The 22,768-nt window shown below is 36.5% G+C and overlaps 1 protein-coding gene across 5 annotated transcripts in view; it reads right to left on the reverse strand.

Annotated features, from left to right (window-relative positions):
• The window catches only part of CREB5 (cAMP responsive element binding protein 5), a 502,318-nt gene that overhangs the window by 465,812 nt on the left and 13,738 nt on the right, over positions 1-22,768 (reverse strand). Inside the window, exon 2 of one of the 5 annotated variants that reach the window (XM_060196041.1) lies at positions 99-351. The exons of the other annotated variants lie outside the window; for them this stretch is intronic. The gene's annotated coding sequence lies outside the window, so the exon portion shown is untranslated. The remainder of the gene's footprint in view (positions 1-98; positions 352-22,768) is intronic. 5 annotated transcript variants of the gene reach the window in all.

The following is a 22,768-nucleotide window of genomic DNA, read 5'->3' on the forward strand; positions in this document are numbered from 1 at the left end:
TAGGAGACCTGGCTTTGTCAGAGAGAATCTGTGCATAAGCCTTCTCCCTTGTTTAACACTTAAGAGTCAGAAGAAACCCTAGACAAGAATGGACTCACAAAGAAGAATCATGTGGTTTGGAGGTGGTTGAGTTCTCTCTAAAATTCTTTCCTTCAAATTCTTCACTAATTAGATTTTCTTTGGCATTAAAGAAAGTTGAAATAAACTGAGGAAACGGGGCCAATAGCTTCAGGAGTGGGCCAGCAGGAGGGAATTTCCCACTGTGTTATGTTAATCCATGAAGACAATGACATGGTTAAATGAGTCTCAGCTTTCTTGACTTCCTTTCTTTTTTAAGGTACAATTTCTCCTCTGTAACATACCAGAGAAGAATGTCTCACCTAAAGTGTCTTAGTTAAAAGTTCAAAGCTAGACACCAGCCTTCTTCATTATTCTGTGGTTGCCTTTAATATTTTCCTAGAAAAATTAGCAAACTAGTCCCAAAGGCAGGTTGAGAGAAGAGAAAATTTGCAGCCTGGGAAGGCATTTAGTGAGAACAGAGAAGATATGTTTATTTGGAAAAGATTCTTCCAGTCATACTATTGCCAACACCATTTTATGTTCCCCAGATTCCAACTTCATAACATTCTCAGACAGACTGACTCAAAGGGAAAGAGAAATTTCACAAGCTAGCATAGGCTATCAATCCCTACTCTTTATCAAGTCAATTAATGGTACCATCATACAAACAGAAGATAGTGCTGATTATTTGGTGAAGGAAATAACAGATAATCAGACAAAACAAACAGACAAAAAAAATTCTCAATTTTGTACACAGAACAAATGATTCCCAGGTTAGAAAACAATATTTTCCATGGTCCAGGAGGTGGCACAGTGATAAAGCTTTGGATTCTCAAGCATGAGGTCCTGAGTTCGATCCCCGGTAGCACATGTGCCAGAATGATGTCTGGTTCTTTCTTTCTCTTCCTGTCCTTCCCACACCTCAGACAACTCTTACTTTGGTTACCTGGAATTCATTCGAGCTGAGTGACAACATGATGGATAGGTGAAGGGAAAGTTAGTGGCTTAAATAAACATAAAGCCTATACTGATTTCCTTCAACTTTTTAGCTCTGTGTCCTTAATACATATAAGTATTCAATACTTCTGAAATAAATGAAGCCCAGATTCTTTTTTTAAAAATTTTTATTAGCAATTCAACACTGATTTACAAAGTCACATGTCATCAGGGGTATAACTTCCCACTGTTCCTGCCACCAAATTTCTGAATCCCAATCCCTCCATTGCAAACCACCACAGTTCTCCCAAGGTTGCAGACATGAAATATCTGTCAATTCTACAAATATCTGTCTACATTTGTACACAATTGCCCCTCCCCCTTTAATGCTTAGATAGATTTTATTGCTAATCCCCCCTTTTTCTTCCAGGTCCAATCCTCCCTTCCTCTCCAAGCCACTCATAACCCTATTATTATATTCAAATATCTCTCCTTTTCTCCCTCTCTCTCTCTTTTTCTGGGAGAAGTCCAAATTCTTTATCTGTAAAATAAGAGTGATGACTGTTGGGAGACCTGTCTCCATGAATTATTTGATACTGTGTGTGTCTTTGGCACAAGAGCACTTAGAAACTGATGGCCATTGATCAGAAGCTTTCCAAACATGTTTGTACAATGAACAGTCTTAGACACTTACTGGACAGGTTTGCTTGCTATTCTGCATAATAAAGACAATGTTTGCTGTGGGAGCAAAGATCAGGCAAGACTGATTATCACAGTATTAAAAACAGAGTAATATTTCTACTTGAACTTCCTCATACATAACCTGGTGATACATATCACATTTCTCAGATTTTGAAGAACAAGATGAAGTGACGTGCTGATGAACTGCTGCTGCTTTCAGTAACTAATAACTTTGTTTTTTAACCCAGATACCTCATATCTTCTGCTATACCAAAGAAGCTGGTAGGTTAGATAATTAGTTTGCAAATAGGATAGGATTCCTGATTACCATAGTTCTTGACAATAATAGTCTTTACCTGGTAGAACTGTGAGGATTAAATGAGATAAGCCTATAAAGAGCTCTGTAGTGTCTTAACCAACGTAGGCAATCAACTAAAATTAGTTTCTATTAGTGTCTTATGCACTGATTATTTTATGTGTATCTATTTGAATAGCAAATTTGTATGTATAAATTCACTCTATTTAATAAGATTGTGCAGTAGAAAATGAGCAGCTCATCTTAATGATATGAACTCAGTATGACTCAAAATAAATTGTGATGCTGAGTCACATTATAGTGACTAATATGGCTTCAACCTTATACTAACAACTTAGTGATTAAAACTGCTAAAGGTGTACTGGGATACACCTGTCAGTGGATAAAGCACGTGCAAGAGGCCCTTGATGAACTCTTGCATTAGCTGAGAATACCATAAAGCTCCAGGCAGCACCAAGGGGACTTCATAAATATACTATCCCTTTTCTCTCCTTCTCTCTCAAAATACAGAATAAAAGAAAAAAAACATTAAGGGCTGGTTTTATATTCTAGTTCAACTACACAAAGAAGTTTTATTTTTCAAAATGCAAAAATCAAAAAAATATTTGTACACTTTGTGAAGTAATATGAGGATTAAACAAGATCATACAAACTGTATAAAATACCTGTTACGTAATATTCACTTGATTCAAAGTCAATAGTATTAAATATGATATATGATGCTATTTGTGGAGTTAATTGTATTTTCCAAAGTATTCTCGCATTATCTTTTTTAATCTACTCAATAATTCAGAGAGAAAGGCAAGATAAATATTAGCTCAACTTTATAGATGGTAAAACTAAAACTAAAACTAAAGAAAGTTAAGTGAGATCCCCGAGATGGGATGAATAACAGACAATTTTGTTCAGAGTTTCCATGTGCACAGCTACCAGAGATTATCAAAAAAGTAAAAAGTATTCTGTGCTTTTGAGTAAGAGAGCTCACAGATTATCGGGAGCTGGAGAATACATTTGGCTCAATTTAATGGCTTTATAGGCCTGGAGCTTTCAACTAAATGTGAGCTTTTGGTGTGTGTACATTTAGGTCTTGCCAAATGTAGATGGCTTTCTGTTTTTAAAAAGGAGAGAAAAGAACATTGGAAGGCATTTAATCAAGTTCTGAAGTCTTCTTGGACATCAAGTTACTCTTAGAGAACAACATTTTGATGAGTTAAGTATAAATGAATCAAAAACATGTGGACTAAATTCCCCTTGAAATACACAAGGGCCCAAAATTAGGGGAAAAGTGCATTGATAAAATGCGTTTGGGATTTTATTGAAACCAAAAACATTTACAAAGCCATTACATATCCACATTCTCCCAAACTTACAGCTAATACTCTTGCCTGACAGTCATGGTCAGTCTACTTGGACCTTCCAAAAACTGACTGCCAAATACTTCCTTTTTTTGACAAAATATCACAAAACTCCAATGCATTCCACAGCAAGGTTTGGATCAAATTTTGTATGCAATTGATGAAACACCTTGACTTTAAATGGTGCTAATTCTAGTTTCCTGTGTTTTGAGGAATCGGTCTTGATCAAATCGTTCTCTGAACTCCATCATACTGAAGATCTAATAGCCAATTTCTGCCTAAATGGTTTTATAAGTGGTTATTAAAGTAAGCTGCCAACTTGCCATCTTAAAGCTGGTAAGCCATTGAGTTACTTTCCAGGATTGTAAAATTAGCTGAAGATGAATTTAAAAACCAGGGTAGGGGCTGGCATAGAAGGAGAAAACTACAAAATTTCAGGCAACTGAATGCACCAGTGTAGCAGCTCCCAACAAGCTGGCAATAAGCATGTGATATTAACTGAAGCCCTTAATTTAAGGAAACGAAACCAACCAACTAGTAATTAACAAATTACTCTTAAACAGACTTTACTTAAAAATTAAGTTGAACTACCATTTTTCTATAACTCATCAGGAAAGCGCTGACTGGTACTTAAAGTAAACACAACTTAAGCAGATGGTGAGCTCTCGCAGAGCACCAAACCTATACTTAAATAAATCAACATTGTCGGGCTCAAGTGCTACATGAATACTCAGCAGAATTCACAAGCATCTTTGCAAGATTTGGAAATGATTTACTATCACGTGAACAGAACCACTACAAGCTCTAAGTTATCTTGCAGGAATGTTCTGCTCCCCTGAGACAGGTAAAAATCTACTGGAAGGAAGTATTTTTCAACTGATATTCCAGAAGCATGTCATAGAAGGAAAGCTGATCATGATTCACCTAAAGACAGATAAGAGTTCATGTGTTTGTTAAATTCACTCTTTCAAAAATATCTACTAAGTGCTTACTTGGTGGTAAACATATTACTAGACTTGGTCACATAAAGAAGAGTGAGTCTCAAATTGCTTATAGTTCACACAGCCCAGAAAGAAAATAAATGATTATGCACTTGCTAAATTCTCTTATAAGGTTGCATATTAATGAGAGAGAGAGAGAGGGGGGAAGCAGAACATCACTCTGGCATAAACAATGCCTATGATCAACTCAAAACCTTCCTGCAAGTCCTGCGCTTTTCTGCGGCTCCACCTTTGAGAGCACTGGGAAGTCTAGGAACTGAAGAGTTACCTCCATTGAAAGGATTTAGGAACACCTTCACCTCTGTAGGTGCTGCTTCAAAAGAGAGGTCTGGTGTCCTGGTGATTAAATAGATAGGTTCTAAAGTGGTAGTCTTTGCAAATTCAAATCCTGACTCTGTCATGTATTGGCTATGTGATTTGGGAAAATTTTCTTAATCTCACTGTGTAAAATTCTGCCTCTGTAAAATGGGACTGGTAATGTCAACCACCTCATTGTAAGGACTAACTGAGCTCTTGGTACATAACAAGAAATATAAACTCTTAATTGACTATTATACGAACTTACCCAACAAAGGTATAGCAGAGAAAATATTTTAGTTAGCAGTATCACATTTGCAAAGGCAAGGGTTTATAAAAGGTCCATGGTATTATCAAGTATCCAGTGCTGTGAGTTTATAACATATATACAGGTAGAAAACAGATCTAGATTAGGGTCATATTATTAATTACCTTGTACATTATGTCAGAGGAGGTTAGATTTTAATCCCACCACTGGTTGAAACCCAACAGAGTTTTGATAGTCAGGTTAGTTTTTCTGACCATTCTACCTGCAAAGTGGAGACTACACTAATAAGCAGCTTAAGTACCACAAATGTAGAGAAAACATCGCATGAAGGATCTTGATTTTGTTTTCTTTTATTACAAGTAGATCTTTATGGCTGAGAATGAAAAAGTAAACTTTGGTATGTTGGGTTGTTTCTGAAGGAAAATTGTGAGGTACACTAAAGTATTTTTACAACCATCCCCTTCTCTTGAGGCATGAGAGAACAAGAGTTCTCTCATGAGAGAACAAGAGTTGTTTCTTCTCTAGCCCCCAAACATGTAGAGCCTAGATTTCAAAACATACTGCTAGAAATGCATTGGTAACTGGTCAATTTTTATTTGTTTTAATTGTGTTCACATATCATAGGATGTTCCAAGGAGAAGGGAATTTATTGCAACTGCTAAATCTAGTCTCTGAATGCCTAGGCAATCTGTGAAATTAATAACTGAGATCAGTTCTATTTTCAGTCTTTCAAAACACTTAACATATATTTAGACATTTAGTATTTACAAAAAAGGTTTTCATATGTCAGATAAAATGTCAAGTTTTTTTTCTTTTGATTAGATATATCTTGTTTCAGTATAACCATTCTTGTCATGTTTCAAAATTTATGGTAAACAATTGTGAGCTCATTTAATTTTAGAATAATTACTAGTTAAAGTTGAAAAGTCTTTCAGATATTAAAGGAAAACAAAGATGCCCTATATGATATAAAATTGGGAATTAATGATTTCTGTTTCATCTTCAGCAATCCACTCCCATGGTACCCACCTTTAACACTATCTTGCTTAAAGTCCACACTCTGCTACCTAACCCACCTTCTGTCTATTTGGGGCATATAACACATACAATTTGGTATGGATATCCTTTGGAAATGATAGTACTAATCCAAATATTCTTATTATCTAAAGACTAATGGAAACCTTGAACTTCAGCTCTCAAGAAATGAATGAGCCAAACAATATCTACTCTTGGATACAATTCTACTGCATAACAATAAACATGTCTGTAGATAGTAAGGTATTTAGGCAGGATTCTTGCACTTTGTCTCTTGCATACTTTACGCAGTAAACACTTAAGGCACTGCATAAATGATGCATCACAATGCATCCTAACCACAAATGGTTCTTGCAAAAAAAGCCTTTTTGGATAACTGAAAATATTACACATGGAAGTATGCCAGCATTTGGTAATTCACTCTAAGCCTGAACAGTATCAGATTCTAATCTTACAAATGCCTATTCTCTTTTCTGTTCCAGAACAGATTTAGGACTATAATTTCAAAAATAATCATACAAAGATTACTAAGCATGTTTATAATTTTAGTGGTTTTATTTAAGAAATGATTATGAAAAATATGTGTCATTAGCAGAATAGCTTTAAATATAGTTATTAATAATATAATCACTAATAATAGCAGTTGCAAATTCTTTTAGCCAGCTTATAGTGCCAACTATTCCTTAAATATCTTATTGTTAGATGTACTGAATGTGACTTTACTGTGTTTCTTGAAACCAATGGTTACTGAAGTCAAGGTTTTGTAGGCACTTCACAAACTATTTAGTGACAAATGAACTATCACCTTGTATTGGCAGAAGCTGATGGAAGGAACATCCATAGAGTGATTGGTATATTCACCCTACAAATGCCTTTACCTGAAATAGGTAGAATGGTAGTCTTTTTTTTTTTTTTTTCCTCCAGGGTTATTGCTGGGCTCAGTGCCTGCACCATGAATCCACCGCTCCTGGAGGCCATTTTTTCCCCCTTTTGTTGCCCTTGTTGTTGTAGCCTCGTTGTGGTTATTATTATTGCCCTTGTTGACGCTATTCGTTGTTGGATAGGACAGAGAGAAATGGAGAGAGGAGGGAAAGACAGAGTGGGGGAGAGAAAGATAGACACCTGCAGACCTGCTTCACCGCCTGTGAAGCGACTCCCCTGCAGGTGGGGAGCCGGGGGCTCAAACCGGGATCCTTACGCCGGTCCTTGCGCTTTGCGCCACATGCGCTTAACCCACTGCGCCACCGCCCAACCCCCGAATGGTAGTCTTTCCTGTCAAGAGTGTGTGTAATGATCCATAGCCCAAGAAAAAGAGATACCAATGACAGGGTGAATGTTAATTTTGTCTCTTGATAGCTACATGATTCTGAATAAAATCTTTAGATTGTTTTAATGTTCAGTCTCATCATCAGAATATAGATAGTAATGACTACTGAATTTTATAAGATGTCAAGTGCTGACATAGTGCTTGGCTTGTATAATCAATTATTTTATTAATCTATTTTCTCTACATGAACAGCCCATACTAAGAAGTCTCTGACCCCACCCTTCAATAGATGCTCATCTATGTCTTTCAGGTTGGGGAAGTCCTTTTTGCTCATCTCATAAGTGGAACCTTGTGAGTAAGAGATGAGCTCCTTTTGGACTACTGTCCTGTTAAATCAGTAACACTGGGTAGAAAATATCTATGCCTGGATAGCACCAAACCAAAGGTTTCATTCATCTTTTAAAGCAGGAGAAAAGACAATTAGAGATAATTTGTCATTTGATCTAAACATTGAATTACCTCAACAGCAAAGTACATAATTCTATTTTGTGAACTTTACATATAAGAATAAACAAATTTGTTCCCTTCAAATCCCATCATCTTGGTAACAAATCTTCAAGTCTTACAGTAAAATGCTGGGAAAGGGTGAACTGGCTCCATTTATGAGAAGCAATGATTAGATCAAGTAGGATCTTAGAAAATCTCAGCAACTTTCTTCTAATTTAAAACCTAATCCTCAAGTAGCGTGGCAGGTTAAGCGCATGTGGCACGAAGTACAAGGACTGGCTCCCCACCTGCAGGGAGTCGCTTCACAAGCAATGAAGCAGGTCTGCAGGTGTCTTTCTCTTCCCCCCTCTGTCTTCCCCTCCTCTCTCCATTTCTCGCTGTCCTATCCAATAATGACAACATTAATTACAACAGTAATAACTACAGCAATAAAACAAGGACAACAAAAGGGAATAAATAAATTTTAAAAAAAAAACCCTAATCCTCCAACATCACATCTGATTATTCTCTGAAAAAAATTAGTAAGAAAACTGTCATGAAAGTCCTACTTGACTGGCCAAAATAAATAAATAAATAACTTAATCTAAGCATACACTATCAAGCAGTCTCAAAACACATATGGAAAAGAACTAAATTGTTTCAAATGTTGCTAGCTCTCCAAAAATCCATCTTCTTCTGATGTTCATACTATCTCCAACAAAGAAATAAAATATAAACAAGTAATGAACTGGTCCCATTCTCTGCCTGCTCCCCAAGGAAAACACAGGGGGAGAAGCAAAAACAAAACAAACAAACAAACGAAGAAAAAACTGGTGTTTTCTAGCAAATACACGAGGAGGTCAAATATAAGCAATCAGATTGTTTGTAGTAGGACTAAGGTCTCAGCCATGTTTCAGAAACTTTAGAAAGCAAAGATGAAGAAAGGCCATCTATAAAATGCACACAATGGACACGGGCTATATAACAAGTCCTCTGCAGCCTGTGAAGCAAAGGCAAAAAGCATTGATTTTCACTCGAGAGGGCATATCAAGTTACAGGCAAACTCGCATTCAATTTTTATGAGACTGAAGGTTCACAGAAACAACAACAACAACCAAAAAAAAAAAAAATCCTCACTTTGTGACACATTAATGTAACTGATGAAGGGCAACTTTAATATAAAACAAAAGGAATTGCTCAGTTGTGTTATCCAAAGGGCCTCTGAAAATAAACCATGATGCCACAATCCACTCTGGCATGTTCTGCGACACTCTCGATCTTCTGGCTCAAGAAATGCTGGACTCAATTCACATTCTCAAATCCCTTTTAAAAATATAAATAAAATATGAGAGGCATTACTCACCCCCTTCCTGGTTTCTCTAAAGAATTTTTTTTTCCCATTTTCTAGGTAAATTCAAGAGTGACCATCTTCCAGCTTCTAGTCTCAGTCTAAGCAGAGTAAGTGAGCAAAAGCAGAAATGTGGTTTTATACCACAGCCTCTTCTTCCAGCCAAATGTAATTTACAACTGAGTGTTTGGTTCATCTGTCACATGAGAATTATACAACCTTACCACTTACCCTGAAAATAAACATGTGCTCCTCATTCAGGTAAATGAGATTGGTTCAGAAATAAATTGACTCTACCACTAAGACTTGCCTCTTGCAAAGAAAATAAATGAATATTTTCTCCTGATGCAGGTGATGCGACTGATACTTTTACATGCTGGCTATCTCACCGTCTTTTATATTAATTACATTCCAACAGAAGCTAAAGGCTACAGGAATTGGAAATGTCAGATAGTAACTCTGCTTAGTCAACTCTCAGTTCTGATCCATATGCAAAATTTTCTTGGCAAAGATAGAGGGAAAAGACACATTTCCACTGGTTACAATATTTCTCTTTTTTTCTTTGCTTTTTTTTTTATTTGTTTTCCCTTTTGTTGCCCTTATTGTTTTTTATTGTTATTGTAGTTATTATTGTTATTGTTATTTTTAAATTTTTTATATTTATTTATTTATTCCCTTTTGTTGTCCTTGTTGTTTTATTGTTGTAGTTATTATTGATGGATAGGACATTGTTGGATAGGACAGAGAGAAATGGAGAAAGGAGGGGAAGACAGAGAGAGGGACAGAAAGACAGACACCTGCAGACCTGCTTCACCACTTGTGAAGCACTCCCCTGCAGGTGGGGAGCTCCAACCCGGATCCTTATGCCTGTCCTTGAGCTTTGCGCCATGTGCACTTAAGCCGCTGCTCTACTGCCCAACTCCCTGTTGTTATTGATGTTGTCGTTGTTATATAGGACAGAGAGAAATGGAGAGGGGAGGGGAAGACAGAGAGCGGGAGAGAAAGACACCTGTAGACCTGCTTCACCTCCTGTGAAGGGACTCCTTTGCAGGTGGAGAGCTGGTAGCTTGAACCGACATCCTTACGCTGATCCTTGTGCTTTGCACCATGTGAGCTTAACCCACTGTGCTATCGCCTGACTCCCTGATAACAATATTTCTGTAAATAAAACAACCTTACAAAATGGCATTGCACTTTACTAGCCCATACAAGGTTGTTAACTATCCACTGCCTCCTACAAAGTTCCCTTTTTCTTGAATTTGACAACAGCCTTGTAAATTACAGAAGGTATCATTTTCCCCCTCATTTATAAATCAGGAAACTGAGGCAACATGCAGGGATTAAGTATTATTGACTCTTAGATCTACCAGATCCCTCTCTCCACTGTCACTGCTCATCTCCATCAATAACAGTATAGTGGACTCTCTTGTGAGCCTCTATGAGAACTTTCCCTCAAGGTGGATCAGCATTGGTAAGAACTGCCTGCCCCTTTCTCTGAAGGGAGGTTGGGTCAATATACTCTGCCACTTGAGGAAGACTGGTCCTGAAAAAGTGAAGCCTAGAATGTTCCTAGCCTTGACCACAGAACGTGAGCTCAAACCTAAAGGGATGCAGAGTTTACACAGGCTCCTCTGCTGAATATGGGCCCCAGATCAAACCGATGAGGTTTACAGTTAACAATATATACTTTTCCCTTATTTGGGAGCTACTCTCTGCCCTGATCCAGTTTTCTAGTCCTATTTTCAATTGTGAAACCATCTCCCCAGACAATACCTTTAGCTCACCTGTATATTAGCTGTCAGACTCGGGCAAAAATTAGTAAAGTCATGGACCCTTGAAGCATACCCAAAATAGACCTTCTAGCTTTTTCCAAAATGGAGACCACAAATCTTATCTTCTCCATCCTTGCCTCAAGATTCCATATTATTAAGTAATTTGTTCTGCTTTATATCTCAATGGTTTTTCAGTCACCAAGTTGCAGATGCTACTGTAACGCCAACCTAACTTCCCTGGGCAGAGAACCTGTACCCTGGAGCCCCACCTTTCCAGATCTCTGCCTCACTCGGGAAAGATAGAAACAGGTGGGAGTATGGATAGACCTGTCAACGCCCATGTCCAGCAGAGAAGCAATTACAGAAGCTAGACCTTTCACTTTCTGTCCCCTATAAAGATCTTTGGTCCATGCTCCCATAGGGAGAAAGAATAGGGAACCTTCCAATGGAGGGGATGGGATACAAAACTATGGTTGTGAGAATTATATAGAATTGTACCCCTTTTATCCTATGTTCTTATTGATCATTATTAAGTCAATAATAATAATAATAATAATAACATAATGGCCCTACTTATAAGGCACTTATTATCTAATTAGGAAAAAATGATGTCCACACAGTAAATTAAATAATGTTGCCAAAGAAAGAATAATTACTAAGTAAATGTATTGCTATTTCTAACTTAGAGCCACACTAATATTTATGAAGTTACAGAAGTGATATAAAGCTTCTCAATAAGGAACACACAATTTCAGTTTAAAAATCACATAATGGAAGCCAGGGCTGCTATTCATGTCAGTTGTTATTTATGCCCATATAACTTTCTTACAGGATACCTAGGTAAACTGTAATAATCTTAAATACAGTGATTCACCAGTGATCAGGTTTTATTGTTTATATTGAAGTAAAAATAATATCAAAGTTTAAAGATCAGATTTCAAATATTTAGCTATTTTACTATGAAATTTAGTGAACTTTGCAGATTTAAAAAATATCCTGTAACTTTTTTGGCATTTCTTCTTCAAGGGACTCCACAATTTTGAGATATTTATAGCAGACTTTTAAATGCCTGTATCTTAAAACATTCTCTTAGCATAAGGAAAACTAAACATAAACTGTGAAGTTAACAGGCAAAAATGTCTGCACAAATAACTCTAAGTGTTGAATTTTGGCATTCAATTAAAATTCTATAAAAGGAATGAAGGAATTAATGACCTTATGGTTATGGTAATTAGTAGTTACATTTTCAGAATCCCTAAGAATAATTAATTAGAGCATACCTTTAAGGTACTATTATCTCCACTATAAAATGAGGCAGCAGAGATGGAGTTCAGATGAACAAGTTGCCTTTGGCCACAGGCAGATACCTGGAATTCCTGAGCCCACAATCCTCCTAACTAAGCCTACTCATTCTAACTGGCATAGGGAAGTTCAATCTTTACACAGCATAAACAAAAAGCTGTCTATGCCTTTCAACTAGTGCTATAGACTCCCTTCAGTTATCACAGGAGACTGTGGTTTCCTTGGCAGACTGCCACCTAAAAGTATACTTGAATCAAGTGAGATAAGTAGAAGTCTGGTACCTCTAAAAATTGTTATTACAATGCAAAGAAGAGGAAAATAGGAAGAAAATACAATGAAAATTAGCAGATTGGACATGCATAAGTGACTATTTCTAAAACTAAAGTTTACAAGTTTATAGACTCATATACAAACCACAATAGAAAGAATCAAAGCATATTTCAAACCATTTTCTACTGAAGCATATAAATGTACTTGTGTTTCTAAATCTTGAAGCAAACAGATGCATATATTTCTAATACTAAAAATAAACAAATAAGTCAATAAATAAATAAGTTGGTGGTGAATTTAAACCATTCACACTTAAGGTGATTATTGATAAATGTGGTCTGCTTATAACTATTCTGGTTTTTGTTTTGAAATTGCTTTATGTTCTTGTTGACTCTTTTCCTATTTGTTGTTTTATGTGGATAATTTTCTATAATAGTCTTCCCTACTGTATATATGTTTCCTATTTGTCTTTGTGCTATATTTTGTTTTGTGATTATCATGTGGTTATAACTTATAATATTCACAAGAATCTTTTTAAAGTTGGCCATGATTCACAGACATTGGACCATGCTGTTCTATTTTGTTCTCACCTTTCCACTGTCTAGTCTTCCCCGTTGGTGTGTTCCTGGCTTTATTCTAATACTGATCATCTCATTTAAAGTTGGAATTCATTTGCTTCTTTTTTTAATGTGGGATTCCTCTCAGTAATTCTTCCAAGGCAATTGTAGAAAATTCCTTCAGTTTCTGAATGCTTGAAAAGGTCTTTATTTCTCCCTCATATTTTGAAGGATAATTTAGCAGGATATAGAATTCATGGCCAGCAATTCTTATCTTTTAATTCTGTGAATGTGCCATTGCACTCCCTCCTTGCCGCTAGGGTTTGTGATGAGAAATCTAATAAAAGCCTGATAGTTCTGCCATTGTATGTGACTGTTTTCCTTTACCTGGAGGCCTGCATTTTTTTTTCCTTGTCCCTAACTTTGGATAGCTTTACAATAATGTATCTTGGTGTGTGTCATTTTGGATTCACAAATTTAGGTGTAAAGTAAAAGACTCTGGGGTGGGTGTGGGGGAGAATAGAGGTCCAAAAAGGATGACAGAGGACCTAGTGGGGGTTGTATTGTTATATGGAAAACTGGGAAATGTTATGCATGTACAAACTATATATCTACTGTCAAATGTAAAACATTAATTCCCCAATAAAGAAATTTTTAAAAATTTAAGTGTGCATTCACATTAGTGGGTTTCTATATTTTGAATGTTGCTCAGGTATGGAAGACTTTTCTGTTAAAATTTCTTTGAATATGTTCTGTACTCCTCTCACCCCCTCCTCTTCCTCAGGGATCCCAATAACTCTGATGTTCATCATTCTGACAGTCTGCTATTTCACTGAGAAGTATTCATTTTTCCTTAATCTTTCCCCTCCAAACGTTTTAAATTCACAGTGTGGTGGTTATGTCTTCTAGTGTTGATGTTTTCTCCTCCACCTAGTTAAGTCTATTTCCGAGGGTTCTTGCTTCAACATGAACTGCATTCAAAGGATCCTACAGGACACTGCAATTCTGTCTGTATTCTCCCCCCCCACCCTGCCCCCGTACTCTTTCATTCTTTTGTAAAATGATCACTGAGTTCTTGAACCTTTACTTCTTGAAGCAACTTCATAGTTAATTTTCTGAACGCTATCTCTGTCATTTTTACTACATCTGCATCTGTTTGGTCATTTGTGTTTTCTACCATTGCTGTCTGTGTATTCCTCAGTTTCCGCATTTAGTATTCTTTTGTTGTTGTACTAGCAGGAGGCACTGTGGTTAAGGTGTTCTATTTTCTTGTTTATATATCTTGATGGGGGAGGGGAGATGTTATCTTCTTGAGTCACCAGGCTGGGTCATTGTCCCTGATGAGGTCTTGTGCTGCTGTTCCATCCTCTGTGGGGCAACAACATTAACTCAAGAAGTCATAGTTGTACATTGGTGAAGTTACAGTGTTTTGGTTTTTTTTTTTTACAGTTCTTCCTTGCTTAAACTTAGACCTAGAAGCGGTGTAGCTCAGCCACCAATCTTCCGATGGTGCCAGCCATCCCTGAGCACTGGCTTTTAGTTGTAGGAATAGCTCCATCACCCCCTTTCCGTCCACAAGCCACATGTGTCTGTACTCACCTGTGGCTTAGGTGGTTTTCTCTTTTCTTTCTTCTTCCTTTTTTTAAAATTTATTTATTTATTTATTTTTTACTTTCTTTTGTCTTTTTTTTTTCCAGTTACAAGGAAACTCCAAGGTCTAAAAACAATTATACCACTTAAGGCTACACTAATTTTAATCTCTTTCCATCTTTCATTAGATTCCAAGATTCAATTCCCTGTGGCAACTTTGGTGAACTCCGTTTCACTGACTGTAGTCCACCTGAAAAGGAAATGCAGGTTTCCTGAGTGGAGGAAGAAATGTGCATATGACCATTTCACTTGGAACCTTGATACATTTAGCTACACTGAGGCTCTGAGGTTCCAAGTTCAATCCCCAACATGACTATAAGCCTGAAGTGGAGTAGTGCTTGGCTAGCAGGGTCCCACGTGTTCAGTTCCCAGGAGAAGTAGACATGGTGGATGGATGGATGCTTGGAGCACCTCCACCGAGAGGCATCCGACCAGGAGAAGAAGCTGCAGGCAAAGAGCTTTTTTTTTTTTTTTTTTTTTTTAATATATAGTTGTTTCTTTGATTTAGACCTGGAACTGGTGCACCTCAGCTGTCACTCTTCCAGTTTAGTACTGGATGTCCCTAAATACAGCCTTTTAGTCCTGGGAATCTCTTCCTCACCCCTTTTCTGTCCATGAGCTACACATGTCTGTACTCATCTGTGGCTTGATGAGTTTCTGAAGAAATCCTGGTCATATTTTATTAAGTTTTCAGGTGACTTTTACTGCTATTCCTAGTTGACTGGGGACAGCAAAATGTGTCTGCTGCTACTCCATAGCCATACCTCAGAAAGTCTCAAAAAATTTAAATTCATCCCTGGGATATAGCTCAGCTGAATTTGCACTCATGAGGCCCTAGGTTTAAGTCCTGTCATTTCATTTGCCAGAACTGTGCTCTCAGTGCTCTCTCTGTCTCTCCCTCTACTATTACAAAAATTTTTAAAGGAAATTAAATTTAAAAAATGTTATTTTCAATAGGCAAAACAGGATTACTCTAAAAGACAGCTCACAAACTATCTACAAATAAATGGTAATGATACTCAATATCTCCCTTAATAAAAAAAAAAAAAGACAAATATAACAATTTTGACCCAGTAAATTATCAAATATTTCTTTTTTTTTTAATGACAATAACTGAAGTCTGACTAGAGGTCAAATGTAGGGATTTAAAGTACTCAACATGGATAGTGCTGGACAGCAATTTAGTAAAAGATATCAAAATTCACTTTTTAAATTTTTTTAGAAAAATAAAAGGTGAGAATAAGGGCTATGTCTTAAAATGTTCATCACATAAATATCTCTTACCAAGGACAATACTGAATATATCTCCAGTAATAAGCATAATGGCTTAACCAAATTATGATAAGTAAAAGATTATACAGGCACTAAAATTATGTCTTCAAAAAGTAAACCAAGACCATGGGGAAATTATCACAAAATAATGTTAAGTGGGGAAAAAAAAATGCAGAGCACAACTACAAATACTCCCTAACACTGTGTGAAATATAGCTAGATGACATTGCTCTACAAGACATGGGGTGTTTTTCTCACAAAGTCTGCTTCATGGAGAATTTAGAAAAAAGAATAGTTATCAAGACCAATATTTTTAAGTAGTATATTGTCATTTTAAAATCTCAAATGACACTGCCAAGTTTCCTGGGAGTCTGCTGGCTCTGAAAAGAACCACAGGACTACCTGTGTGTAAGAGCCATAAATGAATGACACAACTGAAATGATTGCTGCTTTGTTGAGAAAATATGCACAGAATATGCCAAAAGAGACTCCTAAGTGAATTTTTTCTCTGAATGAATTTCTTGTTGGCTGTCACATGAAACTTTAGTCACACTAGGAATCCTTATAATATGAGAACTTCATTCCAATGTCATTGGTCACATTGCCTTTGCTATTTGCTCATTGAAATGCATTACTATTCTGCTTGCTACAGAATACATTGCACAAATAAATCTTATTATAAAGTTTTGGTGTTAGTCTTTTCTTTGTTCAAGTATAGCTTTTAGCTTATAAACATCAGGGCTTTTCAAATACAGCTTTATCTAATAACCAATGTTATTTAAATCTTTTTATTTTAAATATTTATTTATTTATTCCCTTTTGTTGCCCTTGTTTTCTTGTTATAGTTACTGTTGTTGTTATTGATGTCATCATTGTTGGATAGGACAGAGAGAAATGGAGAGAGGAGGGGAAGACAGAGGGGAGAGAGAAAGAGAGACACCTGCAGACCTGCTTCACTGCCTGTGAAGCGACTCCTCTGCAGGTGGGCATCCTTACGTCGGTCCTTGTGCTTCGTGCCATGTGCACTTAACCTGCTGCACTACCACCTGACTCCCCTTATTAAGATCTTTTTAAAAATTGTTTAAAAGGCAATCACATACCCCTTACCCCATACCCATCCCAACCTCCAGTGGTTCTCCACTGTATTTAGATTGAACTCCATAACCCCTAACCTGTCTTACCACTCCACATCTCCAAAGTCATCTTGTAGTATGTCCCCTTAACCTCTACCTCCTGGTCACAATGTTGTCATTGTTGTTGTTGTTACCACCAGGGTTATCATCTGTGCTCAGTATCTGCAAAATGAGTCAGTCCACTGCTCCTTTCTTCTTTCTTTTTGATGGAGACAGAGGGAAATTGAGAGGAGGAAAAGGAGATATAGATACCTGCAACACTGCTTTACAAGCAATACTGTTGTAAAGTTTCCCCCCTAAAGGTAGGGACTGGAGGCTTGAACCTAGTTCCTTGCTCATAGTAACGTATTTACTGGATGGGCTACCACCCAGCCCCACCTGGGTGGTCTTTTTTTCTATTTTTCAGTCCATGGAAAGCTTATTGCCACAGAACTAGAATTCTTCATTGCCTGAAATATTCATTTTTGTTTTATCTTCAAAATTATTGGAGCACTTTTCAGATGTGAGTCAAAAGTCTTCAGGGTTGGGAGATATCTCACCAGGAGCACAATGCATGGCACCAAGAGAAGCTCCATGAACAGTTGAACTATGGTGTTTCTTCTCCTATCCTTTCCTTTCTGTCTCTTTATCAAATTAAAATAAAAAATAAAGTATATACAGAGAATCCTGACACAATTTTTTAAAAAAGTGAACAGTAAGCTATCCATTCCATGAAATGGCAAACTAAAATGAGCATATTTTAAAGTTTAATTTACTTGCTTAGGAAGAACTGAATTTTATTTACTTCAATATTTGGTAGCTTCCAATATGTATAAAGTACCTTTAAAATGTTTTCCAAAAAACTAGAGCAGTTATGAATGTTCAGGCATAAATCAGTGCCAGAAGAAAAAGAATAAATCAGGGTTCTTTTGTGGTTGCAATTAAAACTCTAGAGGTCTCAGCAACATCTCCCCTTGTCTCTTCTAACTACTGCATATTAGGGGGGATAGTGGGGCTTACAACATATCTTTGTTTCATTTCAAATAGCTTAACATTACTGCTGTAGTAGACACAACATTAACTCATAATATTGCTTGCAATTACTGTTGTATTAAAATGCTCCCTAGTAATCTTAGGCTTCTTAATCTCCTTTTAAGCACTATTGAGTATAGTGATCTGCTTCTAATAAATACAATTTGCAAACATGTAGGATGTTACTTATAAGATTTGAATACAAAAAAAAAAAAAAAAAGACTGATTTCTCTAATTTTCTTTTGGTTGGCAGTCCTTGCTTACTCTTAGCCTGACAACCACCATGTAAATAAGTTTGGGCATGGAAATTTTGACACCTGCAACAGTTGCATCAGAGGAAAGTAAATTGTCCCCTAGAGGAGGCTCAGGATGACTACAGCTTTGTCCCATTTCTTGTTCAGCCTTAGGAGAGACTCTGAGCCAGAGAATCCAGCTAAGAGACAGAATTCACAGGACCTCTGAGCTAGTAATACCAATTATATTTTGGAATAGGTAACTTGTTGCACAATGATAGCTAACGAATATAATGAATTACAATCCAAACTAAAGATATATATTGGTATGGTTATAATGAAAGTAAATTTTAGCACCCTAGATAGTGAGGATAAAAAATTAGATTTTGGGTGCCAAGGGATGGTGCACTCAGTTCAGTACACACTCTGCCAAGCACAAGGACCCAGGTCTGAGCTCCCACTACCCACCTGCAGTGGGGATGCTTCAAGAGCAGAAAAACAGGTCTGCAGGTGTCTGCTTTTCTCATCACCACTGCCTCCCCTCCCCCCACTCAATTTCTCTATATATTATCAAATAAAATAGAATGAAGGTAAAAATAGGAAAAATGACCACCAGAAACTGTGGATTCATGCACCTGCACTGAGCCCCAGTGAAAACCCTGGTGGCAAATAAATAAATAAAGTTGTGTAAGTATGGAAGATTTTCAGAACTAGATATAATTAACATTTAATTACAAAAGAATTATATTTGGTATATAGATCAGAAAGCTAAGATAGTTGATATAGTATCTTAAAATTTGGTGTTTTCACATTCATTTAATCATCTCTCAAAGGATCTGAGGTAATATTATCTTCCTATTACAGATAGAGATAAAAGCACAAAAGACTTTATGACTTCTAAGAAGACAGTTTTTCTCTTACTCATCACTCTTTCCCAAACCTAGCATTGTAAATATTATTTGTAATGAGTATAGTAAACACTTGATTAGCAGATATCTCCCACAATGTTATATATAAAATAGTGTGTTTTTCATGAAATTTCCCAACTGACATACAACAATTCATCAATCTCTCTATATGCCTATCATACAACTACAGACTCATAAAACCAGTATAAATGTTTCCTAAACACAGGCATCTCTCTGTAACATGATTCTAGCCTTCAAGATAACAAAACAAAAAATATCATTATCTAATTTAATTATGTTTTTCATACAGCTCTCCATTGTCAGATATAGATACATAGAGTATTTTTTCTTAGCTATCAATCCTTCCCCAGTAAATTAAATCTCTCCTTACATAGCATTTCTTATAATCTCCAGAATGAGGCTAGAGACAAAAGACCATTTAAGAGCCACCAAAATAGGTCAGATTCCAACCCCTCTAGCCCCACCTCTCATACATAAACACAGATGTGTGTGCACAAACACACATATACTTCTCCCTATACTTCCTGTATAGCCTCCTTCTCCCTGGTAAAATGGAAAGTAGGAAGTAAAAGGTTTTGTCAAATCATTGTACAATAACTTCAGGTAGTGTTAAGAGTTGTCCACAGAAAATCCAAGAGTTTTTGACAAGGAAACAGGAAGTATGGAGGTATTTGGTAGAAAGTTTACAATTTCTTTTCTTTGCAAATGTTTCAGTAATCATTCCATATTCAACCACAGTCCAGTTCCTCTTTACATATTACCTAATAAAACAATGTTTGTTCACAAAAGTCATGTGGAGTCATTAAATAACCAAGTAATGTAGGTTTTGAGAAAGGAAAATCATTATGTATGATTACTCTTAGCACTCTATGATTACAGGTAAAGGAACAGTAATGTACCATGTATAATGAAATAACTTAATAGTGGTCATCTATTCATTCAACAAACATTGACTAAGTGTCTGCCATGTGCCAGCACTATATATGAAGAGATTGATAATAAACCAAGCATGCATGATGATTGATATTTTAAAAGTCTAGTGAAACACATAGACTTTAAAATTAAAAAGTAATAAAGAAGTACTGGAAGGAATATATATTTTAAAATTGACAAATATAGCTGACATCAAACTTTAAGGTAGTAGAATTTAACAGGGAGATAAGATTTAGATTAGAGACCTGAGGAAAAGCAAAGAATGTCTAAGCAGAAGGGAAAGCACATGTAGCTGAGAAAGACTTGATACCCTTAGGGGTTTGGAATTCCAATAATGTTGGAGCCCAGATGATTAAGTGGCTATGTGTTGTGAGCTGGGGTGGGCCTGGTGAAAAACAAAATTATTCTCACTCTGTTTATAACTGATCTCAAAACCTGTTCTCTCCTACTAAAACTATTTCACATGTAATTTTCCTCATGGTCCTTCTTTCTAGTCCTCTCCCATTCCTATTAACTTCTTGCTTATACCTAATTTGTGGGCAAGTCCTTTGAACCTGACTTTCAATATAAGTCAAACTAGCAGTCCAGGAGGTGGCACAGTCCATAAAGTCAAGACTTGAATGTGTGATGTTCTGAGTTTTAGATCCAACACTGCAGATGTCAGAGTGATGCTCTGGGCTTCTATAAATGAATGAATGAATGAATGAATGAATAGATGAATGAACAAAATAAGGCAAACTCTTCACTACTTCCACACTATCATCCAGTCCAAGTTATCATGATCTCTTGCTACGTATCAGTTCCCCTAGCTGCCACCCTGATCTCTGTTGATTCCTGTTTGCAAAAAAGGGAATCTTTTCTCCAAATGCTTTGTAACTTCCTTTATTGTTGAGATTAATACCCAATACTAAGAAGAATAGAGAAACTTCTAATGGAGGGAAGGGAATATGGAATGCTGGTGGTGGGAACTGTAAGGAATTATACCCCTCTTATACTACAATTTAGTCAACCATTATTACATCACTAATAAAAAATAAAAATAAAATGTACATAGCTTATATGCCTCTACATGATCTGATAACCCACAATTTGTTCAGTGCCTCTACATCTGCTTCTCATAGGCCTATATACATGCACACACACACACACACACACACCAAGGAATAGTTAGCAGCTCTTTGTCTGAAACTCTTTTCACAACTCTTCATAGGGCCCTTCCAGCCCTATACTTCACTAGGTCTTTACTCATATATCACTTTCTCAGAAAAACCTTCCCCAACCATTCCACCTGCAAGATGAAAATGCAAACTTCATATGACTTCAAATTGAAAAGTTTCTGTGCAGCAAAAGAAACCATCAAAAAAAGACTCCTTACAGAATGAGAGATCTTTACATGTCATACATCAAACAAAATGCTAATAGACAAGATATATAAAGAGCTTACCAAACTCAAAACAAAAATAAACCCATCCAAAAGTAGAGGAAAAAAATGTGAACAGAATATTGACCACAGAAGAGATCCAAAAGACCAATAGACATATGAAAAAATGCTCCAAGTCATTGATTGTCAGAGAAATGCAAATAAAGACAACAATGAAATACCATTTCACCCCTGGGAGAATGTCATATATCAGAAAAGAGAGCAGCAATAAATGCTGGGGAGGTTGTGGGGAAAAAGGAACCTTCTTGCACTGCTAGTGGAACTGTAAGTTGGCCCAACCCCTGTGGAGAGCAGTCTGGAGAACTCAGAGAAGACTAGAAATGGACCTTCCCTATAACCCTGCAATTTCTCTCCTGGGGATATATCCTAAGAAACCCAGCACACCCATCCAAAATGATCTGTGTATGCCTATGTTCATAGCAGAACAATTTGTAATAGCCAAAATGTGGAAGCAACCTAGTTGTCCAACAACAGATGAGTGGCTAAGAAAGTTGTGAGGAGCATAAGAAATACTACTCAAGTATTAATACTACTCAAGTATTAAGAATGATAAATTCAGTTTCTTCACTCATCTTAGATGAAGCTTGAATGGATTATGTTAAGTGAGATAAGCTAGAAAAAGAAGGATGAATATGAATATGGTATGATCTCACTCACGGACTACAACTGAGAAGAACAGTAAGGGGAAACACAAAGTAGAACTTGGACTGGATTTGGTGTATTGCCCCAAAATAAAGGCCTCAAGAGGCCAGGGTGACTTTCAGGTTCTGCTGAATAACAATGTAAGAGACCTAGTATGGGCAAGAGTATTTTGCAGTAAACTGAGAAATCTCACATATGTATCAATAACTATAATTACTATAAACCATTTACTGTAAACCTATATATTTAGATATAAATAGATATAGATATACAGATATATCTATATCTAAAAGAAAATGTAAACCTCACCCACTCACTTGCTCCATCTTCCTTTTAGGTCTTACATGCATTATATAGTTACATATGTATACAGATATTTTGTCTGCTGGTTCACTGTCATACCATTTAAACCTATAAAAGCTCCAAATAAAGTAAGTAAAAGCCAACCTTTAATGATACCTTTTGTTGGGTCACCACATGGCAAACAGTAGAAAACTGTAATGCAGTGCAAACTCACAGAAAATATATTGGGAATCTGATAGCTTAAGGTTGAGTCTCTGGCCAGACAACTAG

The sequence above is a fragment of the Erinaceus europaeus genome, chromosome 8, assembly GCF_950295315.1.
Source record: "Erinaceus europaeus chromosome 8, mEriEur2.1, whole genome shotgun sequence".
NCBI classification, from domain to species: Eukaryota; Metazoa; Chordata; class Mammalia; order Eulipotyphla; family Erinaceidae; genus Erinaceus; species Erinaceus europaeus.